The sequence below is a fragment of the Copadichromis virginalis genome, linkage group LG18 (assembly GCF_057382275.1).
Source record: "Copadichromis virginalis isolate Kocher_CV1m ecotype Utaka linkage group LG18, C_Virginalis_male_GT1.1, whole genome shotgun sequence".
Lineage (NCBI taxonomy): Eukaryota > Metazoa > Chordata > Actinopteri > Cichliformes > Cichlidae > Copadichromis > Copadichromis virginalis.
In genome coordinates, this window is record NC_140635.1 from 22,005,442 (window position 1) to 22,022,955 (window position 17,514).

The following is a 17,514-nucleotide window of genomic DNA, read 5'->3' on the forward strand; positions in this document are numbered from 1 at the left end:
GTTCGTATCTTAAATGCCCCATGGGGATAGAAAAAAGTCTTTTTGACTTTGAAAATAGGGAAACCAACATGAGGAAATGAGACCTAGTTTAATTTTCCCAGTGAGATAATATCAAACAAATCACAAACTTTGTAATCAGTACAATCGGAGTCGAGCATTTCTGATTTGTTGCTTTTTTGTGAAAGGAGCCCCAGTATAAAGTGTTGTGGAGGAAGAGTTTAGGTAGGACGTCTACATTGTGTTTATCGTTGAAGAAGATAACATCACAGGAATTACTTATCATGAACCTAAGGATAGGATGCACAAAACTAAGAGTCAGGATTTTGAATGAATTAAAACTCTCTGAGTCTTTGGTAAATTAAGAAACCAGAGTGGAAGCTGTTGCCTCTCCTCCTCCTCGCCCTGTAGTTTGAGGCTTCTGAGACTTAGGCTACATCCACACGTACAGTGGGGCAAAAAAGTATTTAGTCAGCCACCGATTGTGCAAGTTCCCCCACCTAAAATGATGACAGAGGTCAGTAATTTGCACCAGAGGTACACTTCAACTGTGAGAGACAGAATGTGAAAAAAAAATCCATGAATCCACATGGTAGGATTTGTAAAGAATTTATTCGTAAATCAGGGTGGAAAATAAGTATTTGGTCACCTCAAACAAGGAAAATCTCTGGCTCTCACAGACCTGTAACGTCTTCTGTAAGACGCTTTTCTGTCCCCCACTCGTTACCTGTATGAATGGCACCTGTTTGAACTCATCATCTGTATAAAAGACACCTGTCCACAGCCTCAAACAGTCAGACTCCAAACTCCGCCATGGCCAAGACCAAAGAGCTTTCGAAGGACACCAGGAAAAGTATTGTAGACCTGCACCAGACTGGGAAGAGTGAATCTACAATAGGCAAGCAGCTTGGTGTGAAAAAATCAACTGTGGGAGCAATCATCAGAAAATGGAAGACATACAAGACCACTGATAATCTCCCTCGATCTGGGGCTCCACGCAAGATCTCATCCCGTGGGGTCAAAATGATCATGAGAACGGTGAGCAAAGATCCCAGAACCACACGGGGGGACCTGGTGAATGACCTGCAGAGAGCTGGGACCAAAGTAACAAAGCTCACCATCAGTAACACACTACAACGGCAGGGAATCAAATCCCGCAGTGCCAGACGTGTTCCGCTGCTGAAGCCAGTGCATGTCCAGGCCCGTCTGAAGTTTGCCAGAGAGCACATGGATGATACAGCAGAGGATTGGGAGAATGTCATGTGGTCAGATGAAACCAAAGTAGAACTTTTTGGTATAAACTCAACTCGTCGTGTTTGGAGGAAGAAGAATACTGAGTTGCATCCCAAGAACACCATACCTACTGTGAAGCATGGGGGTGGAAACATCATGCTATGGGGCTGTTTTTCTGCCAAGGGGACAGGACGACTGATCCGTGTTAAGGACAGAATGAATGGGGCCATGTATCGTGAGATTTTGAGCCAAAACCTCCTTCCATCAGTGAGAACTTTGAAGATGAAACGAGGCTGGGTCTTCCAACATGACAATGATCCAAAACACACCGCCCGAGCAACAAAGGAGTGGCTCCGTAAGAAGCATTTGAAAGTCCTGGAGTGGCCTAGCCAGTCTCCAGACCTCAACCCCATAGAAAATCTGTGGCGGGAGTTGAAAGTCCGTGTTGCTCGGCGACAGCCCCAAAACATCACTGCTCTCGAGAAGATCTGCATGGAGGAATGGGCCAAAATACCAGCTACTGTGTGTGCAAACCTGGTAAAGACCTATAGTAAACGTTTGACCTCTGTTATTGCCAACAAAGGTTATGTTACAAAGTATTGAGTTGTGTTTTTGTTATTGACCAAATACTTATTTTCCACCCTGATTTACGAATAAATTCTTTACAAATCCTACCATGTGGATTCATGGATTTTTTTTTTTCACATTCTGTCTCTCACAGTTGAAGTGTACCTCTGGTGCAAATTACTGACCTCTGTCATCATTTTAGGTGGGGGAACTTGCACAATCGGTGGCTGACTAAATACTTTTTTGCCCCACTGTACGTGTGGATGTAGCCTAAGTCTCAGAAGCCTCAAACTACAGGGCGAGGAGGAGGAGAGGCAACAGCTTCCACTCTGGTTTCTTAATTTACCAAAGACTCAGAGAGTTTTAATTCATTCAAAATCCTGACTCTTAGTTTTGTGCATCCTATCCTTAGGTTCATGATAAGTAATTCCTGTGATGTTATCTTCTTCAACGATAAACACAATGTAGACGTCCTACCTAAACTCTTCCTCCACAACACTTTATACTGGGGCTCCTTTCACAAAAAAGCAACAAATCAGAAATGCTCGACTCCGATTGTACTGATTACAAAGTTTGTGATTTGTTTGATATTATCTCACTGGGAAAATTAAACTAGGTCTCATTTCCTCATGTTGGTTTCCCTATTTTCAAAGTCAAAAAGACTTTTTTCTATCCCCATGGGGCATTTAAGATACGAACCGAAACCATAGAAAATGCACAACATGAAGAAAGACGAGGAGAAAAAAAGAACTCCACCCAGACTGAGCTCCAACAGGGAGATGAACTTGAGAACACTTTTCTTTGATAACAACAGACTATTGTATTGTATGCTTTCACAATTACAACAATAGGGCTTGAAACTGCATTTTCATGAAGTGTAATTCAAGATAAACATTGTCTCTGAGTTGTCTTTGTCTTGATTATTAGAACTGAAAAAAATAGGAATACCGTGTTACGGTCGCTGACCTCTAGTGCCTCTCCCTCTTTTTTTTCTCCAGACCTCAACCCCATAGAAAATCTGTGGCGGGAGTTGAAAGTCCGTGTTGCTCGGCGACAGCCCCAAAACATCGCTGCTCTCGAGAAGATCTGCATGGAGGAATGGGCCAAAATACCAGCTACTGTGTGTGCAAACCTGGTAAAGACCTATAGTAAACGTTTGACCTCTGTTATTGCCAACAAAGGTTATGTTACAAAGTATTGAGTTGTATTTTTGTTATTGACCAAATACTTATTTTCCACCCTGATTTACGAATAAATTCTTTACAAATCCTACCATGTGGATTCATGGATTTTTTTTTCACATTCTGTCTCTCACAGTTGAAGTGTACCTCTGGTGCAAATTACTGACCTCTGTCATCATTTTAGGTGGGGGAACTTGCACAATCGGTGGCTGACTAAATACTTTTTTGCCCCACTATACACGGGTATTTTTGATAACGGAGATTTTCCGTTTTCGTTTTAAAAAATAATCCCGTCCACACGTAAACGCAGAAATGAAGGAAAATGCTGCTAGGAACATGCCAAAGCAACAGGTGGCAATATATTCCTAACCGTGTTGGCCAATCAGAAGTCTAGAAGCCTCGTGGGAAATAGTAAACAAGGATGGGGCATAGAAGCAGAACTGAGTCGTATGTGTGGAGGGACAGTAACTGTGTGTGTATATATGTAAGCATTTAAACACTGCAGAGAGTACAATTAACAGTAATAGTATTGTAGAAATTCATTTCACCGAAACAATAACGTGGCGCACAGTGTGACGTCAAAAAAGGCGCACACCTTTGACGCTGCGTTTTCTCAGTTTTCTCAGTTTTTCTCGTCCACACGTAAATGCAAAAACGGAGTTTTCAAAAATATCCACCCTGGCCAGAGTTTTTAAAAATCTCAGTTTTCAGTGACCGAAAACAGCGTTTACGTGTGGGCGAAAGGTGCAAACGCATAGAAAAATCTGCGTTTTCAAAAATACCCGGGTACGTGTGGACGTAGCCTTAGTAGGACTCCTGTGTGCTGATTGATTTTAACTAAAGTATAAACCTAGATAATGTGTAACCAGGTTTCCGTAAGGCAAGATAAATCAGTGTGTTGATCAGTTATTAAATCATATGATATCAGGAACTTAGAAGAAAGTGACCTAATGTTTAATAATCTATATTTAACTGATCTACTGTTTGGTGTATTTCAGGATGATATTTGTAACTCTTCCCTTTAATTATTATTATCATTTTCTTTTTACAATTTCATTACTATACTGTAGCGGGTCAGGGCTGTTCGGGGTTCTGTTTGTACAGTTATATTTTGTTTATGTTGCCAAAGTGACAGGTGACGCCCTCTCGCTGCGACGGTGTGTCCTTCCGGGGTCAGAGGGCGCCCTGTGTGTTGTTGTTGTTGTTTTTCGCTGTGTGTGGCCGCGCTGAGCATTAGCTAGCGGCAGTGTTTTTCTAGAATTGTTAATAAACGGCTGTGCTCCCTGGCTAGCTCACGGAAGCAAGACCAAACGACTCCTTTTCTGAGCTCGCCACAATACTTTGTTTTTTGTCAGTCTTTTGGGTTTTAGGGAGATGACAGGAGGAGGGAAGCTGCAGAGAGGCACGTGAGACTGCACCTCTGCTTCCTGGTCCCAACTTTGAATAGTCACATTGTGGGAGGTTAATAAATGAGCCAAATTTCTAAAATGAGAGCTGCACCATTCAATGTATAGCATAGGTGTTATCTTTCCTAACAAGACCAGGACTTCCCTGTCTGTCAGTTATCTTAAAAGACCTCATTGGGTCGTTTTTTTGTTTTCTCTTGGAAATAGTCTACATAGCTAGAATGATGAGGATGTACACATCCGGGACAGGGAGGAACGCTGGTTTGAACACGGAGTCAAGGAAGCCATTTACGTGAAAGGGGAAAGTCCATCTCTGAATCGAGGAGTGGACCTAAGGGTACATCTTTCGCCATCTTACAATGCTGTGATTGCAGCCATTCCCCAACTCTCTGTGAATGGTACTCATGGCCATTGATCAATGGTCTTTGATCAGTGGTTGTTGATCAATGTTCATGAGAATTTGCACAAATATTTTGAAGGAACTGACCTCCCAGCCCATTGTTCCTTCACTGGGCTGGTTTCAGTCATTATGCAAATGTACTGTTTATAAGATTGGGGAAACCTGCAGTCAGCTGAGACTGAAGAAGTCACTTGGATGAATGATGAAACGTTTCTCCCACTGAAAACGTTACATCCAGATGAACAGAATCAACTTTTGGAGATTTGAAAAAACATGTTGTTGTAAGGTTTTGAGCTAAATGTGGAAAAATGTTGCTGTTAATTTCAACATGTTTCACTTTACAAAAGGCACCCCATACACAATCCTTCAAAAAATATTAGACTCCACGATATTATTTATTAATAATCTTGCTTTTATAAGGCTTTTCAAATGATCCAGTTGTGCAGCAGTTGGTGGCTGTCTCATGGCGATTTCCAGCAGCATGGTTGTACACTGTCACCATCTGCTCTCCATTCTTCATCAGACGCAGCCCCATCGGTCTAGATGATATATTATGACCAGAGAAGCTGAAGTAATAAACTCCTCTGACCGGAGCAGTGAAAATACCTGGAGATGATGGACACAGTTACAACTTATAAGGCATTAAGAAGAGCAGTGGTAGTGAAATGCAGTACAAATACTGCAAAACTAACAAATAAACCCATGTGTACAAATACATATAATTATGGTAAGTTTACCCGTTGCAGGGTTGAAAGAGCCTGAGTTAAAGTAGACATTCCTGTAGAGCAGTGTGATCTCTGTATTGAATGGTCCAATATTTCCAACATTACTGATGGATGCACCAAATGCCACTCGACTGCCTTGTGGTGTAGCGTGAAAATAAGACATTATTAAAATGGAAAACATGGAATTAATGAAATAGCTGTGCAGTATGATCTTACCTTGGATCTCTGACCTCAGATTCGCCAACTTTTTCTCAAACTGCTTCTCAGTGTCCTTCAGCTTGGCCTCCAGTTCTTTTAACATTAAAGCAAGTTGGATGTAGTTTTTCTCATTCCCTGCTGAACAAGCTGCATTGATGACAGGACTCTCAGTTGGATTGGCTTCTCCTGCTTGGCCGTCCAGCTGACTTACCTCAGCCACACACAGGTAGAACAGGGAGACGGTTAACACAGTCAGTAAGGTCTTCATCATTTCACTCGTTCTGTTTCTCGGGATATGCTGTCAGTGCCTCTCCCTACAAGGCATTATATAGCATACACTAAAAGGAAGTAACCTTGTTTATTTTCTGAAAACAAAAAAACACATCATCATCTTTGTCATATCTTTTATTGTGTTGTATCAAAGGTTATTTTTTATTAGGCTTTTACAAGTAAACAACAGGATTTCCTTACACAAGTTCGCAATCAGGATGTGCATATCAGCAAATCACTAAGCTTACTGACAAGCTAGACAACATTTAATTGTTTTTCTTAAATCATTATAACAGATGTTGGTTGTGGTGTTTCGACAGAAGAACGGAGACGGCTTGGTTTGTAATGGAACGTATATATTCAGCAGTAGTTCGCCATTTTACATCTCACCATACACTTCACTTCTTCTCTCCTTCCATCATCCTTAGTCACAGAGCCCCCTACTGGTAACTGAGTATATGTTCATATTCAGTCCCCCTTGTAAGCAACCCTTCACCATCTTAGCAGTGTATGTAAACACAACATCTCTCCTCATTCTCACAGAATTCTACTACCTCAGTATTACTTACTTAGTATGGCAACATTACTATTTGCACAGAACATTATCAGTAGTAAACTTTGCAACCAGACAGCATTTTCAATACCTATTTCACTTATAACATTACTGGGTGTTTGAACTATACCCGTGATCTTAACATACAATCTTGTTATGGTGCCTAAATCGTCCTTTATAATGAATACTTGTACCGTTAAGGTTACTGTAGTAACTTAACAACCTTAAGTCACAAAACTCACAAATAAATCACAGTAAATCAATCCTCTATTATACTTGGACCTCAAAACTAGCAGTATGGAACTTAACATTAGCACCCAACAGCTCAAGCGTGTTTTTTTCACTTTTTTTTCTTTTCATTTTTTTTTTTTTAAACTCATTTCATAACATAATCCTTGGTCCAAGCTGGTAACTGTCTCGGTCTGTTAGGAACAGAAGGTCTTTTAGGAGTTTCTCTTGTCTTATTTTCAACCTCGTCACCAGCCTGCAACGGCTCAGCATTCTCTGCGCGGCAGAGTGAGAGACGGGCTGCATTCCATCTCTTTCCATCACTCAAGATGAAGGTGCTCAGTCCAGTCTGTTGCTGCACTGACAGTGGATCAGTGAACTGTCTCTCTCCCTTCCCCACTCGGAAAGGTTTACGTATCCGCACCCTGTCACCGACCACAAGCTGGGGAGGTTTTGCCCCCCTCTTTGCATCAGTGTAGCGTTTACTCTTACGTTGCTGGTGAGAGACTCTGGCCCTGCATTGGTCATACTGTCCTGTGTCTTTGGGAAACGGCAGGACATTTAGCTTTGTTCTCATGGGTCTCCCTCTGAGAAGCTGGAACGGAGCTGCTCCAGTCGTTGCATGAGCTGTAGCACGGTAATTCTGTAGCATCTCTGTCACGGCGGGCTTCCACAGCTTCTGGGACACCTGTGCAGCCTGAACACAGTCCTTCAGCACTCTGTTGAATCTTTCAACACACCCGTTCGCTTGAGGGTGATACACACTTGTTCTGATGTGCTTGATGCCCCTTTCCGTCAGGAAATCAGCAAAGGCAGATGAAGTGAATTGTGGTCCATTATCTGTGGTAAGCTCACAAGGGTTTCCCTCCCGTGCAAAAACTGAAGACAAGAACGTAATCACAGTGTCTGTAGTAGCTGATGAAGTAAAGGCTACTTCTGGCCATTTGCTGAAGTAATCGACCAGTGTGATGGCAAACCTGCAGTCCTGCGACCCGCGGTCAAAAGGTCCAACAATGTCAACGGCCACATGCTGAAAGGGACCATCTAGAAACTGAACCGGCTGTAAGGGAGTAGGAGCAGTTTTGGCCGTTTTGTCACACAATTGACAGACTGAGCACGATGACAGAATCGCATGGACTTGAGTATCCATGCATGGCCACCAGTAAAGCTCTCTGAGCCGCTGCTTTGTGCGAACTATGCCCTGTTGACCTTCGTGTGCGAGGCATATCACCTTTTCCCGCAGGGACCTTGGGACCACCAGACGTGTCCCCCGGAAAACCAACGGTGATTCCACAGCAAGTTCATGTCGCACCAGGAAATACGGCTGTATCTCAGGTGAGCGAGACCTTTTCACCTTAGGCCAGCCTGAGCGGATAACCTGTTGGAGCAGAGAAAGGTCAGGGCAGTCCTCACATTCAGCTTTAAAATCCGTCAACGGTGTCGCTGTCAAGAGAGGAGAAACTTCAGCTATCTCCAAGAGAAGGTCTTTTTCAGCATCAATGTCAGTGCTGGAGTACATCAGGGGAACCCGTGAGAGGCAGTCTGCGATGACATTCTGAACACCAGGACGGTACTGCACATCATACTGAAAACACATCAGCCTTGCAGACCATCGTGCGATTCTCATGCCCGCTCTGTTCATACCTTTGGTGCTGAGAAGGGTAGTAAGAGCTTGGTCAGTACGAAGTGTGAATCTGCGGCACCATACATATGTACGCCATCTTTCCACCGCCCAGACACAGGCTAACGCCTCCTTTTCTGTGGTGGAGTACTTTCTTTCAGCAGGAGACAGTGTTCGGGAGGCGAACGCCACAACCCGCTCCACTTGATCTGGATGTAACTGTGTCACACAGCGCCTAGCCCATAGTCTGATGCGTCTGTGGTGATAAAAGCAGGTAAGTCAGGGTCATAGACGGCAAGTGCGGGACTTTCCAGAAGGAGTTTTTTCAGGTTACTGAAGCTCTCATGTGCTGCCTCGTTCCACTGGAGTTCGACTTTCATGTCTGTTTTCAGCAACTGTCGCAGTGGTTCCACCAGTGTAGCATAATCTGGAATAAATTTACTGAACCAGGATGACAAACCCAGGAACGAGCGCAATGCAGCCATATCCTTTGGAGCAGGAGCCTCAGCAATAGCAGTAAGGTGATGTTGGCTTGGACGTAGGCCTTCCTTTGAGATTACATGGCCCAGGAATGTGATGTGTGACTGGCAGAAGGAACTTTTCCCAGCATTAATCTGCAGGCCGACATCTCTGAGACGTTGGAGAACAGCTTGCAGGTGTGTATCATGCACCTCCTTTGATGTTCCGTAGACGATGATGTCATCCAAGTAGTTGCGAACACCAGGCAGATCTTTCAGGACCGTTTGCATCATTTTCTGGAACGCCGAAGGTGCTGATGCTAGGCCAAATGGGACACGTGTGAACTGGAACAGTCCCTCATGAGTGATGAAAGCAGTCAGCTTGCGGCTCTCCGGATGCAAAGGTAATTGGTGGTATGCTGAGCTGAGGTCAATCTGGCTGTAGTGAGTGGCACCTGCCAAGTCAGAAAACAGATCCTCCATATGAGGAAGAGGATGGCAGTCAGCAATAATGCTCTTATTGGGTTCACGAAGGTCAACACACAGTCTCAACTCCTTTTTTCGCTTTCTGGCCACGACCAAAGGACTCACCCACTCAGCTGCATCGATCCTTTCAATTATGCCAGCTTTGAGTAAGCGAGAGAGTTCTGCTGACACCTCTGTACGTACACTTAATGGCAGGCGTCTCAGCTTTTGGCGTACAGGCCGCACATTGTTGTTTACCTGTACTTTATGGATGAACCCTTTAACACATCCAAGTTGAGCTGGTGGAATAGGATCAACATTGTACACAGCAGACTTCTGGTTAGACGAATCCGGCTCATCTGCAGTTTCATCCTGAATACGGTCCACTTTGCCTCCGACGATGCAGACGTTCAGTGCTCTAATGAGGTCGAGGCCTAATAGCGGGGAACCAGCTTTGACAATGTAGAAGGAAGCAGGAACTTTTTCATTCTGTGCATGCAGTGCAACTGATGCAGGCAGACAACCCATCACAGCCAACTCATCTTTAGCATAAGTAACTAGTTTGACTTTAGGTCGCACCAGTGAACAGTCTGCAAAATACTGTCTGTAGATAGTTTCTGGCAGAATAGACACAGAAGCTCCAGTGTCTACTATCAGCTCTACTGTCTTAGAGCCACCTTGTACAGTTTCAATGTTGACAGTGCAGGTAAGCTTATCTTGAATAGCTGCCATCATTTTAGCATCTTGCACGCACAGTACTGCCAATTCTGGAACCACTACTTCTCTCACTTCACTGACTGACGACTTACATACCTTGGCAAAATGTCCCTTTTTCCCACAGTTATTGCATTTTGAAGAAGCAGCCGGGCAGTTTTTATCATTAGCTAAGTGCTTGTGAGAACCACACCTGAAGCACTTCCGCTGCTGCTGCTTTGAACCTCCCCGTTTGCATTGGTCTGGAGTGCAGCCTTTAGCGGGGCGAAGTCCTCTCCTCTGGTGAGAGTGGGAATTTGCCGCGTCGACTGTCTGAACAGGCGCGGTCGGACACGAGCCGGGTGTGGAGAGTAGAGTAGCGTTTTTGACTGCTGCTTCTACCTGGCTCGCAATAGTTAGAGCCTTATCCAGTGTGAGTTCATCCTCCAGTAACAGTTTGTCTTTCACAGCGCTGAGATGAGCATTGGAGATCAACTGATCTCTTATCATTTCACTTTCCATTTGTCCAAAGTTACAAGATGAAGCTAATGCTCTCAGAGCCACCACATACTGAGAAACAGTCTCATCCGCTCGTTGCATACGCTGTCTGAATGTATGACGGCACGCCACGACATTCACTTTCGGCACAAAGTGCTTCTCCAGTGTGCTCATGGCGTCAGCATATGTATCACCTTGCTCCGGTAACGTGTAGAATAACCGCTGTCCCTCCGGGCCCAAGCAGTGTAGCAAAACAGCGCGTTTCCTAGCATCCGGCCATGCGTCTCCCGTGGCATTGATTACTAGCATGTAATTGTCGAATATTTTCCGCCATGTAGTAAATGGAATCGGCGGCTCACCCACATGTGGAAGAAAAGATGGTGGACTCGGAACTGATGCACTCATCCTCGTCGCCAATTTGTGGTGTTTCGACAGAAGAACGGAGATGGCTTGGTTTGTAATGGAACGTATATATTCAGCAGTAGTTCGCCATTTTACATCTCACCATACACTTCACTTCTTCTCTCCTTCCATCATCCTTAGTCACAGAGCCCCCTACTGGTAACTGAGTATATGTTCATATTCAGTCCCCCTTGTAAGCAACCCTTCACCATCTTAGCAGTGTATGTAAACACAACATTGGTGTCACTTACATTTACAGCCATATAGACACCACCACATAGTATTAACACATTGTAATGTTTGGAAACTGGCCTTTTATGTACAGTGTTAAAACTTTATGCCACAGCTGCTCTATTAACAGTTTTGGTTATTACAGAAATTGTTTTTATGTTTCTGTAAAGATTAATCCACCAGTGTGCACAAGCTCTTTAATCAAAATGACTTTTTTTAGTATTAAAATATATTCTTGTTTGCCATGCATGAATTTCCAATTTTATTATTTTACAAAAAAAAGCTGCAAATTCAGCATCCTAATGAAAAATAATAATTTTCTTCACTGTTTTCAGTGAAGAAAATTATTATTTTTGCTTTTTGCTTGATTGAATTCTGACTCTGAGACGTCCAGTGGGCTTAAATATGGGTAGAAAAACATGCATTCAATCATTTTTAGGTTTGTATGGGAGTTATAAAATAGTTGCTTTCTTATTGTAATGACAGGTGGTCTATATCTGTTAATACTGTATGTATTACTGTTTATTTACAGTATCACACACATTAATGAGTGCATCTGAGGCGAACAGGGGCTCAGCTCCTTTTTAAAGACATTGGAAATCTTATTACATGAAATGGATGAACTTCTCTCCCTACTGAACCACAGCCAACCTGTGCTGTGTTTTGTGTCATGACTAATAAGGACGTACTTCAGAATATGAACAGCAGGCAAACGTGAACAAGTCATGAGTAATGTTGAAGAATATAATACACTGAGGGTCTTTTTCGTAAAGTATCAAACAGTTTCCACGTGATTGGTCTGCCAAATGAAAGATGTGAAAGGACAGCGAGATAAAACAGTGATACCGAAATGTTTTCATGACGGCATCAACAAATAGTAAAACATGACCTGTGCAGATCAGATTATTGATTAACTGCCTCATGTCCCACTGAGTAGTTAATTTTTATTTTCCTTTTTGCCTGACTGCTTGCAGAAGTCTGATTGTGTACAAGTGTGGATGAGTCACTCTGGTCTTGGAGGGAACAGTGAAGAAAAGGCCTCACATTTCCAGGGACTGAAATAGACTAAATGCTCTGTGTCTCTCACACTGAGTACTGAGTGGGAGGACATAGCAGACACAGAGGTGCTCTCAGCTCCCCCACATTCATCCAGCACGTCTTATCTCCATTTTCGGTCCATTTCATATTGCCAGTGATGCATGAATGTTTCAGCTAATCACGGTGACTTCAGTGCTGAATATTTATTTCCATTTCTTTTAAATCTATATCAATAAATATTTACAGATGCGTCAAATGAGGCTTTAGACTCTTACAGTTTGAAACGAGGATGTGAAGGTGAATACTGAAGCTGTGTCCAGTATGTCCACAAGAGGGCAGCCCTGTATAGCCGAGAAAGAGCTGAGAAACCCTAGAAAAGTCAGTTCAAATAAAACGTTTCATGTAGGTATTCTTATGCTTAACACTGCAGAAGTTACAAAGGAGTGATTACAGCTCAGCAAGGGATGAAAGTAAGATGGAGACTTCAGTTTATCACAGAATCATTTGAAAAGGTTTGAAAGTTAAATGGCGTGCACTGACAAATCTGTTGTTCAAAAGTGTCTGTTGTTGGGGCTCATTTCTGCGGGAAAACAAAACGAGACGGCAAAGAGAGCTGAGGTTCAGAGGCTGTCGGATCGGTGCGCAGACAACAACCTGGACCTTAATATCACCAAGACAAAAGAGCTGGTAGTCGACTTCAAAAGGAGGAAGTCTGAGCTGCAGCCTGCCAGAATCAACGGGGAGTGTGTGGAAAGGGTGTCCAGCTTCAAGTTCCTGGATGTGCACATAGACACAGACCTCCAATGGAGCACCTCAGCGGTTTTCAAGAAGGCCCAACAGTGTCTCCATTTTCTGAGACTCCTCAGAAAAATGGACCTGAAGAAGGAGCTGCTGATTGTCTTCTACCTTTACTCCATTGAAAGTGTGCTGACATACTGCATCTGTGCGTGGTTCTCCAGCTGCACCACGGCACACATAAAGAGACTTCAGAGGGTTATCAATATAGCCCAGAAGGTCACTGGACATCCTCTTCCCTCCCTGAAGGACCTGTACAGCAGTTGCTGTCTCAAGAGGGCACACAGCATCCTACAGGACTGTACACACACAGGACACCGGGCGTTTAAGCTGCTGCCATCTGGCAGGAGATTCAGGCTGCTCAGGTCGCGGACAAACAGACTCAAGGACAGCTTTTACAACAGGACAATAGACCTAATCAATGCTGACCCGATTGGCTACCTCCCTGGACTTTTTAATAACAATTACAACAACAACAATAATAATAACAATGTGCAATAAAAACATGCACTCATTCTTTTTATTTTTTTATTAAGTTAAGTAACTGTGTTGTGTTGTGTTGTGTTGTGTTGTGCATAGTGCAGACACAGGACAGTTTCCAATTTCGTTGTACTATTGTACTTGGTATGACTGTAATGACAATAAAGAGTTATTGCTTATCTCTTAAGGACTCCATGTTATTTTTCAAAAGAAAAAAAAGACTTCCTCAGTTTAATGTCTTGTATTGAGAGAAACAGACTCTGTACTTAAGCTGAGATCCCACCATGAGTACACTTTGCATGGCATCCTGTGGGACATCTCCTTCTCTAGCATCTATTGAGATATCGTGATCACCACTCTATGAGTAATGGCGATCCTCCTTTGAGCAGAATTTAAAACAAAAACAAAGCCAGAAGTTAATTTTAGTTTTTTAGTACTGAAATACCTCAAAATGATATATTTGACTATTTTTTGTCATTGCTGTGATTCAGAAGTAATATTTAACTCTAAATTTTAAATCTATGATGTTCAGTGCCTATTTTAAACAAGGCTAAAGTCAATTAATGAGGTCTGTGAGTGCAGACATTACACCAACCTGTTATTCAAAGTTTCTGTTTGCAAGAGGCAGCCAATGAGAGGACAGCTGGCCTAATGGGGATGTTTTGAATCCAGAGAAGCTCAAAAAGCTATTCTGCATTTCAGTCTATAAATTCAATATGCTTTGTTTATTAGTTTTGACAGATTGTTATACTGAATAAAAATATTAATAATAATGTAATAGCATTATTCTACAGGGGTCCTTCAGGGCTCTTTACTTGGTCCACTACTATTTACATTAGTAACTTTAGATCTGTGACATCTTGTCTGATAAGTTTACAGCAAAGCTATCTCATTGTTGCTGGAAACTTGCCACAGGCAAACAGTCAAAGCAAAAGCCATTCTCTGTGCATTTTTTTTTTACTTTGATAACTTCATACACACTTATCTTGGCTCAGGATCCTTCAAAAAATATTATATTAGAGGATATTATTTGAATTTATAAGCCTTTTCAAACTATCCAGATATACAGCGATGCTTTATGAATAAATAACATAACGTAGTAAATAAAATTAGGGACTGCATAAAAAATGAAACACTCCATGAATACAGATACATCTTAAGCAGATCGTTTCAAATAGGGCAGTTTATTCTCTTCTGTTGTGTCTAGCGGGTGACTCAGAGCAGCATTATACCAGTCTAAATATTTTAAAAGGACAGCAGTCATGGCAGCTAATAAAGCAAGCCTCTGGACCCTGATTGTATTCTTGCAGACCTGTTTTGCTTTAGCGTGTGCAACGGCATGTGCAGAAGCAAGTTTCCTTACCTGTTTCTTCCTTTTAATTCATTCTCCCCCAGAAGGGAGGAACAATTTAGTCAGTTCTGTTAGTTTGTCTGTCCTGCAGTCTAACGTCCACAGTTTTCAGCATATCATGTTCAAATTTTGTGTGATGGTAGACACCAATAACAGCCTGACCTCATTTACTTTTAGTGAAATGTGGGTCCAGGTCACACCAAATGTACCCACAGTTTTTTATGGATCATCTTCAAACTTCACCAAAATATACTAGACCTGGGGGGGGGGGGCATGAGTACCTAGGTTGGCTAAGCATTTGACATTGATCTTCATTGTTAGCCCCCAAAAGTCAAAGTTAATCTTGAAAAACAACAAACCATATCAAATATAATATCTCAAATGAAAGGACATAAAGAGAGCTGTAAAACACACTTTATTTTTTCAATATGACGCAGTATGACGTCACAATGATGCCATAAAGTTTAGCAAAATCACAAACTCCATGAAAACATCGTAAAATTTCAGGTTTTTCCAGATTATAGAAGCCAAGGATTATAGCCAATCATAGGGGTAAAGATAAAGCATTACATACTAAAACTGTGTATTTTTTAAGGTCATAGGTCAAAGGTCAGGTGTTGTTATGAAAATAGGCTGATATCAGCATGTTGTAATAAAACATTAAAAGTTATATCACCCTTGCCCTGTGGGAGGAGTTGTGCTCTCTGAGTGCTGTTGTTGCTGATGCTTTTGTGTGTTTTATGTTTCCCTTTGCACATACACTATATTGCTCTCTGTAAATAAAGTATGTGTAAAGTTAAAACAAAGCACCTTTGCATTCTTTGACAGCAGGTTAAGTCATTTGCATGTGACTGATAATCGTAATCCATTTAGTGGGTCTGCTTGCTCTGGAATCGTTGCCTCGCCGCCTGCGGAAGTCTGATTGTGTACAAGCGTGGATGAGTCACTCTGGTCTTGGAGGGAACAGTGAAGAAAAGGCCTCACATTTCTGGGGACTGAAATAGACTAAATGCTCTGTGTCTGCCTCTCGCACTGCACACTGAGTGGGAGGACATAGCAGACGCAGAGGTGCTCTCAGCTCCCCCACATTCATCCAGCACACCTTATCTCCATTTTCAGCCCCTGAAGGCATCCTCATATGTGGCAGCTTCCGGATGACTGATGCACGTGTCTATTGGTTAGTGTGTGTGTGTGTGTGTGTGTGTGTGTGTGTGTGTGTGTGTGTGTGTGTGTGTGTGTGTGATATGTTTTATGTTGTTTTTCTTGTTTTCTTGATGAGAGTATGATGATGAGTATTTTTCATTACTTCAACCTCTTCAGCTTTGATAAGCAGACATTAACGGGATTTTTGTTTTGTTTTTTGTCGGTGTTTGTCGGTGTTTTTTTTTTTTTTTTTACATGGACCTTGCAGTTCCACAAGAGGGCAGTCACATACAGTTAACTGCAAAAGAGAAGGCAGTGATAGAGCATATATTGTATTGCAGTGTAGATACTTGTTCTTGTGACTGTTACGACTATAAAACACATCTAGCAGCACTCTAAACACTCTGTCTACCGTTTGGGATCCATAAATTCCATCCTTCCTTATACTTAGGACACCATGGCTATGAGACCCAAATGCTGTGGAATATGACTGGTCAAAATGTTTTAACCTGAAGCCAAAAATGTCAACCTTGTGGTGGCCCTGAAACAAAAATCAGAGTAAAGTTAGTCATTCTCCAAAGTCAGTAGGATTCATGACCTTAAACAGTCTCAGTCCAACAAATAGATGTTGATGTTTTTCAGAAATTTCCCAGATACAGGACAAAAATAGCACATGTTGTATGTTATGCAGCTCAGAAGAAGAATGACCCTCCTTTATGGCTTGCCTACAAGCAGAAGCAGCTTTGAACGCCCAGTCTTTTTGCAGCACTGTAATGTGTGAGACCCCCTATTTAATCTGACAAGCCAATCACAACTTCTGAACTGCATGAGACCAGAATTATCATTGTACATAAATTTAGCACATTTCACTGTCCCTAGCCACATTTTAAAGCTATGATGAGAGGGCAGGGAGGTCTGCACAGTGTCAGGCTGAATATGGTAATTAGGATGTGTGGGTGCCTGGCTGTGACTGATGTGGCTCAGGTACAGCTCAGAATGTGGTTCCTTACATGGTGAAGTCTTGGCTCAAGTCCTCACCATGTAAGAAAACAAGACGACTATCACCTAAACTGAAGATTGTCTGCTTCTCCATCCTCTATAAGCCAGACCCGTGTTTATTTGTAGCATCTCCTGCAGGCTTTGTGTTTAAATGAGTGAGCTGCCATTTCTTTTGAATAGTTTTCGCTTGTTTATCCTGACTAAAGAGGCAAGTTGTTGTATTTTGGTCTGTTTATTTTGATTAAGTAATCTCGGTTTGGATTTCTGGAGAAGTATAAAGAAAGTCATAAAAAGTTGCACTGTGGATCTAAGTAAAACACCTGATAGTGATAAAGGAGGAAATGGGGTACTGCATGAGGAAGTCAGGACTGGCACAGAAGTGCCTGCGGGGGGAGCAGGGCATCAAGAGAGTGGTGAGGTGTGCAGTAGGAAAGACAGGTGGGTTCAAGTTGGAGTAAGTTGAGGAATCAGCTCTGATCCCTTTCTTGTTTGGAGTGGTGATGGACTGTTTAACAGTTTAACAGAGGAGGTCAGGCAGGAGTCTCTTTAGACGTCATTTGCAGATGACATTGTGATGTGAAG